The sequence below is a fragment of the Mixophyes fleayi genome, chromosome 4 (assembly GCF_038048845.1).
Source record: "Mixophyes fleayi isolate aMixFle1 chromosome 4, aMixFle1.hap1, whole genome shotgun sequence".
NCBI lineage: Eukaryota > Metazoa > Chordata > Amphibia > Anura > Limnodynastidae > Mixophyes > Mixophyes fleayi.
Genome location: NC_134405.1, coordinates 233572236 through 233588270, shown reverse-complemented (window position 1 = coordinate 233588270; position 16035 = coordinate 233572236).

The window sequence follows — 16035 nt, the reverse complement described above, 5'->3', positions numbered from 1 at the left end:
GTGGGCCTAGCCATGTTCAGCAGAGTCTAGGGATCTATTTCCAGTAAGCCAACCGTGACAAATTGTTTTGATATGTAAATGTACCTAGCCTCACAGTCCTCTTCAGACAAAAGCTATGTACTTTGATATAGTGGGAGAAGAGAGACAATAGTTATTTAAGGAGGGATATATATATATATATATATATATATATATATATATATATATATATATATATATAAAATCAATTATATATATCTTCAGTCCCCCTGTTTGTCAGTGTCTGCAATTACAGTTAAACTGACAAAAATCCATTAATTTTCTATCTTACCATAAATATGTTTCAGAATGTGTGAGCATATGTATGTGATGAAGCATTCAGTTTGTAATAAACATGAAAATGCAATTTTTAGCATAAAATATCAAGTAACAAAGGGGATCGGCGCTAAAGGGCCTCAGGCGTCGGTATGTCTGATGAAAAAACCTGTTTCTTATTTGCTGACAAAAGATAAAAAAATCAACACATGTCAAGGCACACATCTTTAAATAATCCCTCAACAATTAAATCTAATTTTTGGACAGTCTCTTCTTGGTGTGATGTCTCTGTGATGTCATCCTCTTCACAAAGTATGATGGGAGTCTTATAAATCATCTTTAGGGCATCTGTGTCAGGTCTCATCTGTGTCCAGGTCCTGCAGTCTTAGGATCCATTCTGTCATCTATTAGAGGTGTGGTCTGCTACAGCTGGGCACCACCTTAATTATCATTATCTATTAGGGAACAAACAGAAAATATCAGCCATTTTGACATTTTTACTTTCTCCTACCCATATGAAGTCTTCTCCATCCGGTCCACTTGTAGAATTCTTCTGATATTCTGCCATTCTACTTTTCTTGATTCCTAGTATGGTAAGAAAAAACAAGAAAGTCTTTGGGGAATTTCCCCTTTCGAGCGTGGTTAATTATTCGACCCTGCCTGCTGATGATTTAAGAATAAATTCCAGGTATCACTTCCATTCTGAAAACCGTTTGGTGTCATTCTGGAACCCAGGCTTCCTTATTTAAATTTTTAATTTTATATATATATATATATATATATATATATGGTCCTTTTTCTCCTGATGAAGTCTGTGGAGACAGACGAAACGCGTTGAGAAGCTCTTACTACTATCCTTATTGCACTGGGAGCTGATCCCTGTGTTTGCTACTTGATTTGTAAGTTACTACATTTTTTATTATTAAAGTGTACTATTGATATCACATCTATGGTCCCTTGTGTGCCCTATTTTCTGAGGCTGACAGTTATATATCCAGTCGTGTGACCTGTTTTCGATCAGCTGCAGGATATCTACATAAACAAGTTGAAAAGTTTTGTTATCTGGTACACATATATCTGCACAAGTGTGTCCTGGGTGTTTCACATATATTATATGGAAATACTGCGAGTTCAGCCACTGTGACTTTGTTTGAGAATAAGCTGCAACTTATATTTTACACCTTTATATTGGGTGTTATATTACAGTATTTGTTTCCTGGTTTCTTCTCCACTGGTGTTTCCGGTCCTATTGTGGGCTCTTGTGTGATCCCAATATTATACCAATATACTACACTATTGTGCGCCTCCTCCTCCATTTTTCTTTTTTATATATATATATATATATATATATATATATATATATATATATATATATATATATATATATATATATATATATATATATTAATTCAAACAATCCCCCCTTTCTCCTATACAATGATCTCGGCATCAATTGGGGAGGAGAAGCTTAGGGATCCTGATCTGAACTTGTTAGCCTGTGGAGACAGAAAAGAAACACGAGTATACATGCAATGTCATTTATTCAGAGAATTCACTGTGTTTGAAAATGTACACGTTTACTTTTTACATCAAGGTATCCCTGTGGTAACTCTTCTGAAAACTTTATGTTCTACCACCTTTGCTGAGTAGTGGATCTGTGTATCTAAATTGTAAACACCACCTGAGCAAAGCATGTGAGTGCCCCTAAAAGAAACTAAATGTTAATACATCAAAACAACCTTGCAGCAGGACTTTACCAAAAGACTGCCGCGCTATCTCGGAAAGTGAAAATACGATTCCAACTGCTCGATTTCGAGCCAAATTGCTTCCATTGTGAGTTAAAGAAACAATGGAACAACGAGTATCCAAGAAATTTTAAATTTTAATCTAGATTCGCTGTAATTAATTATATATCTTCCAGGACACAGATGAAACAATGCTACTTGTCAAAACCGCTTTCTAGAAATGGCGAATGGTAATATCAAACAAATATCACCTCCTTCGTGTATCTATGCTATTCGTCCCCGCCCCTCTACCGAATTAGGTTTATAATAGAACAGTAATTTCACCACTATATCCTCAAGAAAATTACAATTAAAACAGTTGGGCCAAGGCTCGCCAATGTTAAAGGACCTGTGGATGCACCTTACATGCGCACGCTATCTTCTTCTACTATTTCTGGATACGCTTGTTACTTTACCATACGCATTTATGCTTTTCCTTGTATGACACGCCTACTTCAGACCTTTAAACCTAATTATAAATTCATAACCACAACACAGATATATTTGTATGAAATAGAATCTTTACTTGTACAATAATGTAATAATAAAATTTCAATAACATAATCTTACACATGGTACAAATAATAGATGGCATTCTGTGTGTAGGTTCAATATCTTATTGATTTCTTGTTATCTTTGTTCTTTATTCTTTATTATTTATTCTTGTAGTAGCGGCTCTGAGTAGTAGCGATGAGAGAACCGGAGCTGTCACGATGAAGTACACCAGAGATGGTAAGTGAGGTACTGGAGCAGCAAAGGTTCAACACGGCCAGAGACTGAGAGCAGGCTGGAGTAGCGGAGGTAACCCATGGTAACAGCTTATGAGTCACAGATGTAGTAGCGGCTCTGAGTGGTGGTGATGAGAGAACTGAGGCTGTTACGATGATGTACACTGGAGATGGTAAGAGAGGTACTGGAACAGCAATGGTTTAGCACAGACCACGAACTGAGAGCAGACTGGAACACAGGCAAACCACAAAGAGAACAGGAACCAGAACTACAGGCTGCATGAAGTGAGCTTAAAGAACAGGCATCAGACAGGTGAATCCAGGAGGTTTAAATAGTGCTCCAGAAGTGCTTAGCCAATGAAAAAGAGGGAGGAGGTCCTGAAGTGCAATGGGCTTGCACTTGCACAGATTTGAATATAGCTGAATGAATGAACTGGAGAATGTCTGATGCTGGGACATGGCAGTTTCCAGATGAATGGACTGCAGGTAACGAGACAGGTACTATCTGTGGGACCGGAGCGTTACACCTTGTGGTAGTTTCTCCACTATTGATGTCAGGCTTACAACGGCACCATATATCCTATTCGTCAATCCCTTGGTACTGAGCCTGATGAAATTGAATCTATGAAAATGATATAAATATATTGTGCAAGTGACTTCGTAACTTACCACAGGTGTCTAGGCTGGCAAAACAGAGTCCTTGGTGTCAAACTGTTAGCTTTGCTTGTTACTTAGACCTGCTATGCAGTTCAGGTGTATCTCTCTCTGAGTGTTGATTGGAAGGTTGCCCTTTATAAGCTCTCACCTGTCCTGCACACATTGCAAGTGATAGCATTATTCACTAGCCTCCTGGTTCCTTTATCAGTGTAATGTTTACTTCTGACGTTGCATAAAGCAGTTCCTGGTTCTGCATTCAACAGTCCCCTGGTTCCTGATACCTGGCTTTGCAACTAATTGTCTCCTGGTTCCTTATACCTGGATTTGAAACTTATAGTCTGCTAGTTCCTGACATCTGCTTGCTATTCATATAGCTCTACACAGTATCCCCATGCACAGACTGAGGTTATTTTCATTGTTCACTCTGCAGGCACTGAAAGAATTGTCACAAAGACTGTGTTATAAACCTGCATCGCCATTAATATTGTTTATCTTCTTGCATTTGCACAGTGTAATAGAAGCACTGGAAAAGAAGTGAATGACAGGTATATTAGTCCTGGATTCCTGTAATTTGTATTTTAAAATACCAGAGAGTTTTAGGTGTGTGGGAAAAGCTTCCCAGTGCAATTTTCATAGCACACTAATTAGGAGTCTTACCTGTGTACTGCCTGTAAAAGGCTGCAGCTCTGATCACTCTGTTTCTCACTATCTGGGGAGGAGGTCAGAGAACTCCCGGGAGAAAGGGCAACTTTGATCTGTGAGTTACACTGTTTGGTTTAAGTGAGGGACACTAGGCCCCTCACTGTAGAGAGGGAATACGTCTGTATTAGTAGACAGATGGGAAGGATTTTGTTTGTTTTTGTTCTGTTTGAAAGCTATTGAATAGAACTAGCTGAGGCTATTGAACCTGAAACACTGGCTTTGTGTGATTTATCTAGCTGAAGTACAACCGTCCACCCCAGAGGACGGCATCCCCAATTCAATCTTGTCACATATGGTGGAGAATGCGAGCATTGTACTTTAATTTCAGCCAAAAAGAAACACTGAAAATTTAAAGAGACAGGCACCCAATTCTGGGAAAAGACTGTATATCACAAAGTCTTATGAGACGTCTGCTGATTAAGGAGGCTACGTCCTGGCCTTTACCTGCACCAGGAGGTAACATGGAGGATCTAATCAAAGCATTGATTCAGGCTACCGTGACTCAGCAGGAAGCTACCAGGCAACAACAAGCAGCTATCGCGACTCTCCAGGCAGCCATTTAGGAAGCCTGGAGGCAACATCACTGAAACCGCCAAGACCTAAAAAGGGGGCACAGTCTTTTGCAGCCCTGTCTGGTAAGACTTCCTTGGAGGTCAAAACTAACTCCAGCTCTATACCGACTAGTCACTATCTTCAAAAGATGACCAAGAGAGATGATGTAGAGGGTTATTTAACAAATTTTGAGAGAACTGCTGAAAGGGAAAACTGGCCTAAAGTTCAGTGGGCAGGTCTATTGGCTCCCTTCCTATCTGGGGAGTCAAAAAAGGCATACTTTGATTTAAGCATTGCAGATTCCAAGGACTATGATAAATTAAAGGTGGAAATTCTGACCCGTTTGGGTGTCACAATGTCTGTCCGGGCGCAAAGAGTTAATCACTGAGGATACCAGGTGGATAAATCTCCTCGCTCTCAGATGCATGACCTAATCCACCTCACTAAAAAGTTTTTATAACCTGAGACTTTGACTGGCCCCCAAATTGTTGAAAGAATCGTGATGGATCGATATCTACGGTCCCTGCCTGCAGCTCTGAGCAGGTGGGTAAACCACGGGGACCCCAAAACTGTGGACCAGCTGGTGGTCAAGAGGTATCTGGCAGCCGAGGAACTGATGAGTATACCCTGCTGGCCCCCTAGTTCCGCTACGCCAATCTCCAGTGACTTCTGGCAAGACTGTTCCAGGGGGAAAAGGGTGCTTGGCGGTAGAATGAACTGAAACATCCAGAGACTGAAGGGCGGGAACCTGGAGATGGGTCAGTTATGCCAAGAAGGTCCCAGGCTCATATAAAACTTGATAAAAATGTGATAAGATGTTTTAGATGTGGTGACTTAGGTCATATTGCTGCTAATTGTTCCCTTACCTCTGAGCCTATGTAATGTGATACTACTTATGTACAGTGCAGAGTATCTTTCTTTGTCCAGCTGGCCTGCACTGCAGCCCGAAGCACTGAGCCAGACAAACAAATGTGTGTAATTACCATAGAAGGCAAACTAGATTCCGGTAGCATGGTGACACTTGTAAAAGCCGAGTTGGGGAGCCCCTTAAAACATCAAGGGAAAAGTGTTGGGTAACTTGTATACATGGGGATACTCAGTATTATGCTACTGCTGAATTGAACATAGAAAAACAGTGTGGTTCTGTCTAGGCAGCGGGACACCTCTTTCCTCAGAATCAGCAGCCATGTGTCTCTAACCACCTCATTCTACTCCTATCAGGAGTCTGGCTAGGGTTCTTAAGACACTTCCTCCCACACACTGGTGCCAGTTTATTGGTTTCACCTCTCCAGTGTGCATTCCCCTGCTCCTTGCTTCCATTATTATCCTTTGGCTTGTGACTCCTGGCTTGTTCCTGACCACTCTCTTTGTCCTACGATTTGGCTCTGTTGATTATCTGATTACCGACTTCTGGCTTGCTCCTGACTTTACTTTTGGATCATACTTGTGTACTGCACTATCGATTGGCACTCGACCCGGACCGTATGACCATTCCTGCTCACTCCCGCTGCACTGTTAACTAGCTGGGAGAACCGCCACCTGCGCACCTCACGCAGCCAAGCCCAAACCTCCTTGCGGGGGTCCCTGGTGAATACCGGGGATACATTAGACTCTGCGCCTCCTTGTCTAGTAGTGCCAATAACAGCTGAATCCTCTAAGTCATTATCGTGATAGCCGTAACAGATTTACCATGTAAACCTTATAAACCCTTGAAAAGACAGAGTAGCTTTGTCAGCTACCATAGTTTCCCCGACAACCGCTATACCTAGTTCCAGAAGTAACAGTAGCTAAATCCCTTTTCAACTGTCCAATAGCGTGAGGTGGGTTTAACAACCAACCCAAAAAAGTGTAATTTAGGAATGGGGGAGGTGAAATATCTGGGATACACCATAGGCAGAGGTCTGATAAAGTCCCAAGACCTTTAAATAAGAAACAAGTTACAGCTTTCCTGGGAATCACTGGGTATTATGGAAGATTTATTCCCAATTTTGCCACCTTTGCTGTCCCATTGACTGAACTGACTAAGAGTAGGAAGTTAGTGATGATTAAGTGGAGTCCGGAAGCAGAAAATGCTTTTCAGTCATTAAAGATAGCATTATGCACTAATTTTAAAAATGAATTTGTTGTGCAGACAGATGCGTCAAGTGTAGATATTGGTGCAATGTTATCCCAAAGTAAAAATGGTGAGGAGCATCCTATTATTTATTTAAACAGGAAGTTGAATGTGCATGAAAGAAATTATGCCACTATTGAAAAGGAAGCCCTATCTATTAATTGGGCGTTAGTATTGCTAAGATATTATCTTTTGGGCCGGAAATTTAGGTTAATCACCGATCATGCTCCGTTGAAATGGATGTCTGAGAACAAAGAAACCAGAATAGCTAGGTGGTTTCTGGCTCTCCAAAATTTTACCTTTTATGTAGAGCATAGGCCAGGAAGCCAACTAGCCAATGCAGGAGGTCCAAACGGGGGGGCGGAGGCAATATGTGACAGAAGCACTGGGAAAGAAGTGAATGGCAGGTATATAAGTCCTAGATTTCTGGCATTTGTATTTGAAAACACCAGAGAGAGAGTTTAGGTGTGTGGGAAAAGCTTCCCAGTGCAGGTTTCAGAGCACACTAATTTGGAGTTGCACCTGTGTGCTGCTTGTAATTACCTGATGCTTTTCACCAAGTCAAACATTAATCTAGAGGAAATGTTAAAGGGCCTGTTGCAAGTTATTGCTTTACAGCAAGCACAAGTGATGCAAGTATCTATGGCTCAGGAGGAGACCACTCTTTTAATACAAGCTCAGCTGGACAAGGTGCTACAACCTACTTCCGCTTTACAGTAAATTTCACCTGCAGACCTATATTGAGGCATAGAACAAAAATAAGGAAGAAAGAGAAAGAATGATCCTATGGGGCACTCATATGGATGAATAGATTTGAAAAGTAATTGTATGTTATAAAAATTCATCTTTATTGAATTACATCCTTAAAATATTCTAATAGCGAAATATAAAAGGTGCAAATTGATTTAGAACATGAGAGAAAAATAAACTGATAAAATAGACAATTATTAATTGTCCAACCGCGATATTGCTCGGATTAGCTTGATATACCGTATTTGCCGGCGTATAAGACAACTTTTTTGACCTGAAAAACATGCCTCCAAGTGGGGGGGTCTTCTTATACGCCGGGTGCCAAACTCAGGGGTCTCAGGGGTGCCGCGGGCCAGCTTCCTGTTACTCGCCTCTGTTCCCCTCCTGTCACTCGCCTCTGTTCCCCTCCTGTCACTCGCCTCTGTTCCCCTCTGTCCTCTGCCGCGCGCCAGCCATAAAACAAACAAACAGAAACACTTACCAATCCGCGAGGCGCCGGGACCCAGCATCCTCCTCTCTCACGCAGCTGTCATATCAGTGACAGGCTGCGTGAGAGAGGAGGATGCTGGGTCCCGGCGCCGCGTGGATTGGTAAGTGTTTCTGTTTGTTTATTTTATGGATGGCGCGCGGCAGAGAGGACAGAGGGGAACAGAGGCGAGTGACAGGAGGGGAACAGAGGCGAGTGACAGGACGGGGACAGAGGCGAGTGACAGGAGGGTAACAGAGGTGAGTGACAGGAGGGGGACAGAGGCGAGTGACAGGAGGGGAACAGAGGTGAGTGACAGGAGGGGGACAGAGGCGAGTGACAGGAATGGAACAGAGGCGAGTGACAGGAGGGGAACAAAGGCGAGTGACAGGTGCCGTCCCATGTGTGAAGTCCTGCAGAGAGCGCGCAGCGCGGATGGAAGAAGGTAAGTGTTATTAGTATGTGTTATGTTATGTTTGTTTTATGTTATGTCATGTCAATGCAGAGTGTGTGTGATCAGCATATATGAGTGTGTGTGTGTGGGGGCCAGTGATTTAATACAGTGTGTGTGTGGAAGGTGTGCGGAAGAGGGGGAAGTCTTATACGGCGAGTATATAACAAACTCTATATTTTGAGTGGAAATGTTGGGGGTCGTCTTATACGCCGGCAAATACGGTACATATACTGGACACATGTCATATAATTGTTAGCTGTAATAATAATAATTTATTTCCTTCTGGTTAATATCGTTAGCCTTAGTTCAGACCCTTTGGGTTCATATGGTAGCGTGAAACATATATCGCTGCACATTAGGAAATCAGAGCTAGTTAGGAATTATAAATAACCAAAATAATCTATTGATATTTTCATCAGCTTTCCAGTAGGATTTAATGTGTGTAATAGTTAGATTGTTATACCCTCTTACAGATACGGAACAAGAACATACAGATTAAAAGGAGCTAAAACTCCTTTCCTTAATAAGGGATTATTTTGACGAACCCTTAGATAATGTGAGTATATTAATCTCACTAAACATGCCAAAGATCATGCTCGTTACCATATTATGTCCTAAATACAAACATAATTGGCTTCTCCTACCAACTCCGATGTGTATGGTGCTGAATGTAGTAGGCTCAAATACTTCAAAGAGGACCTTAGTTTTTACTTGTTTCATTCCCGTTATGGGCATAGGTTGTAAATAAATTCCACAAAGGTTGTTAACCCTATTAAAGCTACCATAGCATTGTTATCCACCTACGGATCTTGTAGGAGGCGTCTGTGAGTGGAACAGGGTTCACTGAGAATTATCAGGAGCAGACTATCTATTTACTAGATAGTCTAATCCGAGCAATATCACGGTTGGACAATTAATAATTGTCTATTTTATCAGTTTATTTTTCTCTCATGTTCTAAATCAATTTGCACCTTTTATATTTCGCTATTAGAATATTTTAATGATGTAATTCAATAAAGATTAATTTTTATAACATACAATTACTTTTCAAGTCTATTCATCCATATGAGTGCCCCATAGGATCATTCTTTCTCTTTCTTCCTTATTTTTGTTCTATGGCAATTTAATGATCGGGTGCACCTTTCCTTGGAATGTATACGTTATGTTATACGTTATGTTATTAAAGCAGGATTGTTAAATTCAGTTGCAAGGAAATTTATGGATTGCTTGGTGCGGTCTCTCTTTTTGTAAATACGATGTTGAGGCATAACTGATAGCATTTGACTGGGCAGCTAATTATGCAAAATGGCCAGCGAATAGGTGGGTCATTATAGTGCCATGTTTGTGTGGCAAGGCCTAAAAGGCATGTGTCGTGAACATAGAGAGCTTGCAGTTATAAGGATAAATCATAACTGCAGTATAAACAGGTTATATCAAATTAATCCATTGATAAGTTTAGTTAAAGTGTAAAATGTGAAGTCAAAGAGTCTGATTTAAATGTATTGGATGGCTTTGCACATCCCAATGTGAGAAGATAGGAGTGTCACCTGGGGGCAGCTTGAAAGAGCTCCTGCGGTGAATTATAGCCTGGTTCTGACACCTGAATAGGTACCGCTCAGCATGTGGTCTGGCTCAAAGAGGCCATGTGCTGACATAGGCTATATGTAATATAGACAAAAAGAATTCAGTTTTAAAATATGCCCCTTAAAAATCAATAAAAGTAGTGATCAACCACATATTCCTCAATAGCATGATGAAGGGCAGCTCATATGTTGAATTAAGAATTCTGCCCCACAGAGAAATGAAGGAAATGAGTGTAAGCTCTGTGAATACACTGTATTTAGGCGTGGTTGATATCAAAAGATGGACAGAGTCATAGGGGATTTATTAATAATAAAATTGGATCAATGTGACGCTCTACAATAAAGTTATGTCTCATAGTAGAATTGATTAGTAAATCAGGCAACATGCAAATGGTGATTGAAAAAGTGGCACGGGCCACAACCCCCTATTAGCATTAAACACTGCTGTGAGGATACCACCCTTAGATGGGATTGCAGTTACCCTCTGTGGAATTCAACTCACTCGGGTAGGCCAGAAAATATCCAAAATAAGACTTTATTATGACAGCACAACACCAGAAGACTTTCACAAGTTACAGGATAAATGGTAGCATGTATCCTCCAGCAGCCTCTTGCAGTCAGCACTCCAAAGTAATAATCTCGGTCTCTTTCAGAGTCGTATCCTCCCGCAATATTACCACTTCCAATTAGCAAAACAGTTATGGTGTCTCCCAGCCTGGGTTACTGGCTCACACCAACCCTGTCCTTGTAGGGTTTCCTCCAGCAGCACCATGATGCCTGGCCCAGAGTTCTTTTCGCTGATGTCTTGTACACCAGGATCCTCCAAACTAGAACAGCTTCCCTGGCATTCTCCTCTCCCTATATTATTTGCTGTATACACAGGAGGTAGGGTCAAATGTCTCAAACCTCCCCCTTACAGAAGGGGTCTCCCAGTCAACACTTTAGCTGCTAGACATACTGTCCCTGTTATCTTGATTATACCATAGAATAGCTTGACTCAATTAGCTGTTTTGGCTGGATACACTATACATGGGGTAACAATAGTACATCAAGGAATGACACTGCACGCTCACATGAAACAATAAGACTTTTGACACATTATATCAGCAGTGTTACACAATATAAGTCTGTGATACCTTTTGATACAATAACATTTATATTGATACATATTGATACATTTCCCCATGCTATTTTAGCCAATATATTACTGTGTAGGCACATTGTATATCATTTAGAAGTTCTAACCTCATTACCTCTCAGATTACCTGTTGACCTAGCTAATTAACATGGGCTGCCAACTAGTTAACTCAGACATTGTTCTTATTACAAACCAACATGAATAATAATGCTTCTAGTTATAGATCACTTTATGCAAGGTCTTGACTGAGCTCCTCAGAAGTGGGTTAAGCAAATAGACCCAGAAATATTTAATGAAGTTGTCGTGGTTGTGGAGAGCTTTGAGGCTATGCAGAGGATGACAAAATTACTGTTGTTCTTGACAAAGCCCATGCCAAATTCAAAAGGGGGTGTAGGTGGCCCAAACACCCCATGAAGATGATGGTGAGGTCATCTGCATGGAAAATAAGTTATTTGATTTACTTTGATTGTGGAAATGTAGGTCACTTATGGGCCCAAGGTGCTAAAACTACAGGTACCAATGGAATGTAGTCTCTCTTGCTTTGATTCGGTTTACCCATGTTATTGTGCCTTGACACCGGCTACAGGAAATCCTTTTGCCGTTTGTAATGACAAATGGTAAAGTAATACTGGTTTTAATCAGTAAACTTAAACTTAACTAAAGTGACTTACCCTTGTGTCCAACACTGTGCTGCCACAAGCTGGGACCAAAACAACTATTTAAGACTTTGGCTCTCTGCATACATGTAACCACCAAATTCCATGACAGAGATCTATTACCAATTACAATCAAAGATCAGACAGTCACTGTATTAGCAGCCATAATTGCCATACCCCTTCATTTTAGGATGGACATTTCCATAGTTTGAGGATGTTAAAAGGAAGTAAAGGAGGAAGAAGCTGTACTACAGAAACTGCCCTTTGGGAAGCTAACCTAAGAGATGGGCTATCTAAACCAAGGAAACCAGGCAAATAAGCTAAGTAGGAAGTTATGTCCTCTGAAAGGAGGACATAACTGTAGTGTTTCAGACAGAAACCAGTTCTTTTCATGATGCTACCCTGGCTAATGTGTTTAAACCTGTGGTTGCGGTTAATGGAAGAGAGAAGACCTCAACCTATTGGAGTTGCCGCTTATTTTCTGGTTAAAAATAATCTGCTATACAAGGTTTGTACCTACTAAAGATAGAAAATAGAACAGCTATTTGTTCCCCAAGAACTTGGCCCACTGAAAAGGTCACATTTCCATATGGGTGTGTCATCCTGGGTACGACAAAACATTCTAGTGAGTGTATCATAGGTTATTCTGGCTGGGTATATATAAGGTATTTAAGAGCTATTAGTGTTCATGCCCAGTCTGATCTAAACCTGCTTACAGATCCTTTTTGAGTGCATTGCCATGGATGTTGTTGGTCTGCTAGAAATGTCAGCCTGTGGACATCAATAAATTTTGGTAGTGGCAAACTATGCCACTCACCATCGGAGGAGGTACCTCTAAGAGTTATATTCTCCTGTACGATAGCTAATAGTTGGTACTGTTGTTCACATGCTTGGGAATACCCAAGGAGATTATACCAGACCAGGGCACCCTGTTTGTCTCTAAGTTCAAGAAAGACACGTGTCAACTCTTAGGGGTAAACGCTTTTCATATATCATGACAAGAAAGATGATGGCATAGAAGAAAAAAGATTTGGATACGCTCCTGCCCTATCTAATGTTTGCAGTAAGCCCCAAGCCTTAATACTCTTTTGAGTTGCTATATGGGAGATGGCAAAGAGGAATGTTGGACATGTTAAACGAAGGGTTAAAGTAACAGATAGCAAGGGAACCAAAGAAAAAGACGTGTAGCAATTGAAATGTCTTGTCTTCTGTTTTGAGACATAACGATATAATAGATCATGAAATTGTTACTCCTCTTGGCGTGATCATACAACAGAAGCTCTATTGGGTACCAAAGGCTTGGCAGTTGTCCATAAAAGAAGATATCAATAAAGTGCTTCAGTTAGATGGGATATAAGACTATACAAGCAAGTGATTTAGTCCAATATACCATTTGCTTCTATATGGGCTGTAGATGCTTAAATAGTGCTTTGTTTTTCAGTGCATACCCCATGCCTAGAGTAAATGAACTAGTGAAAACCTATTCTGTAGCAGGTATTTAATTACCCTAGATTTAAAAAAAAAAAAAAAAAAAGGTATTGGCAAATTCTTTTCATCAGGCAACAAAACAAAAGACTACATTTGTCACTCCCTTTTGACCAAGTAAAAGGTTCTCCCATTTAGGTTGCCCAGAGCTCCGGTCACCTTTCAGAGAGCTATGAATAAATTGTTGAAACCGCATATGGCTCACATTCTCAGGAGAACTTTGTGAGACAGGATAAAGACATTGATGAAACAAAAGTTGAAGTTGCACAAGTGAAAAGTTTGCGATAATGGCAGCATATATTGAGCACTTTGTGAGAGATATCTATGAATTAAAATCGAAGAGCTTAAACTTTAACATGCACAAGTTGTTGAGAACCTGTCTGAGCAGCAGACAAATTATGATAAATAGAAACTTGAAAAAGTCAACAAGGCTCTGGAAAGCACGTGTTAGGAGCTAGCCTAAAGTGTGACTACAAACAGATGGAGGGCTCCATTCAGTAGACCAATTTATTGACTATGTGTGTGTATATGAGTACCAAATGTAGACTGGAAAGTGTGCTCATCAATATAAGTAACCTGGGTAACTCTGCTGCCAGCATGTAGATCCACTTCAGCCTTGTATGCTGATAAAGGGAGAGAGAACCAAATAGTGCAGTACCGACAAACAAATATAATAAAATATAACAAAATATAATCGGTATGAACCCAGCCACCTGAAATTGTGCGTACCATAAATATATTAGAAAGTGCTTATCTGTATCGTTTGCTTTATGGAGCTGAAGCTCTACTTCGCTCAATTCTCTCCATCAATCAAGTACAGGACAGGCAGGCAAAAATTAGAGGATACTGGTCCAAGCTACCTTACATTTTTTACTTTTTTTAATAAATTTCTACTGTGTTTAAATATATATATTGTAACACTTGGTTAATGCTAAGTCACAGAGATATTTGTCCCAGGTCTCCTGCTTGTATACGCTAACAGTAGGGAGATTGTTTAAGAGTTGCACCTGTGTGGGACCTGTAAAAGGTTGCTGCCCTGATCACTGTCTTTCAGACCTTGGGAGGAGGCTGGGTGCTCCTGAGAGAACCTGCTAAGGGTGAGCAAATAACCTTTGTCTGGCATTTGAGTCTGAGGGCTAGATTTACTAAGCTGCGGGTTTGAAAAAGTGGGGATGTTGCCTATAGCAACCAATCAGATTCTAGCTGTCATTTTGTAGAGTGCACTTGAGAGAAGTCCTCTAAGGAAAGTTTAGTTTGTACCGTACAGGCAATGCTTTTGTTTATGTTTTGCTTATTTGCACTTGCTCATTAAAACTGGCCGTAGGTCAGTTGTACAGGAAATCCTACAGTCTTGTGATTTATTGCTCTATTGCTGCTGTTCAAATGTTCAAATCCATCTACCATCTACCCCAGGTGATGGTACCTGGTCCCCTGATTGTGTCACAAAATATATATATATATATATATATATATATATATATATATATATATATATATATATATATATATATATATATATATATATATAAAATCATAAAGAACTATTTTATAGACAGGTAACATTATTTGGTTAACTTTTTTTTCTGTGCGTTCTTATTGTAGGTATCATGCAGTTTCTGGTCTAGTAGAGCTGAATAAAACTACACCTGTAATCAACACCACACATATCTTTATATAGATTCCTTGATGACTTCGGGAGTATGCAGAGACGATTTACATTCAGTTTTTAACAAACGCACGATGCCCTCAGGATGCGTGTCTTAATAACTCAGGCCCTTAGAGAGGGATTATCTAATGTATTCGTGCCAGACAAGCTAGGATTTATTTGATGTTTTAAATAGTTTTTCATCTTTAATAACACTAGCTGAGGCTGATTGTACCAAAACATTGGACTGCTGTAACTTTTTATGACTGCTGTGTGAAAAGTGCCTCTTCTACCCCAGGATAAATGAGGAAAAAATGTGATATAAGTGACTTTGACCGTGGACTTATTGTTGGTGATAGATGGGGTGGTTTGCGTATGTCAGAAACTGTTGGTCGCCTAGATAGTCACTCACAACAGTCTCTAGAATTTACAGAGAATGGTGCACAAACCTAAATACATCCAGTGAGTGATAGTTCTATGGGAGAAAATGCTTTGTTAATTTCAGAGGATCGGAGGAATATGGTCAAAGTGGTTTAAGCTTACAGGAAGGTGACTGTAACTCAAATAATCATGTGTTACATGCGGAAGAGCATCTCTAAGTGCACAGCACACCAAACCTTAAAGTGGATGAACTACAGCAGCAGAAGACCACACTGGTTTCCACTCAGGGCGGGCTGGCCCGGGGGGCAGGGGGGCAACGCCCCCCCGGGCCGCTGGGTCAGACGGCTATTAGGGCCGGGGGGTAGGCCGGCCGCCCCCCGGATGCAAAAAACATAGTTTTCCCCCCGCAGCCGCATCTGATGACATCAGATGTGGCCATGTCAGCGCACATGCGGCCGCATCCCCTGTCATATGATGCGGCCGCCTGTGTGCCCCCCGGCCATCCCTCTCCCAGCCCGCGCCTGTTTCCACTCCTGTCCGCTATGGATGCAAAGCAAAGGCTACAGTGGGCACAGTCTCAACAAAACAGGACAGGTGAAGATTGAAAAAACATTTCCATTTCTGCTGTGACATGCAGATGATAGGGT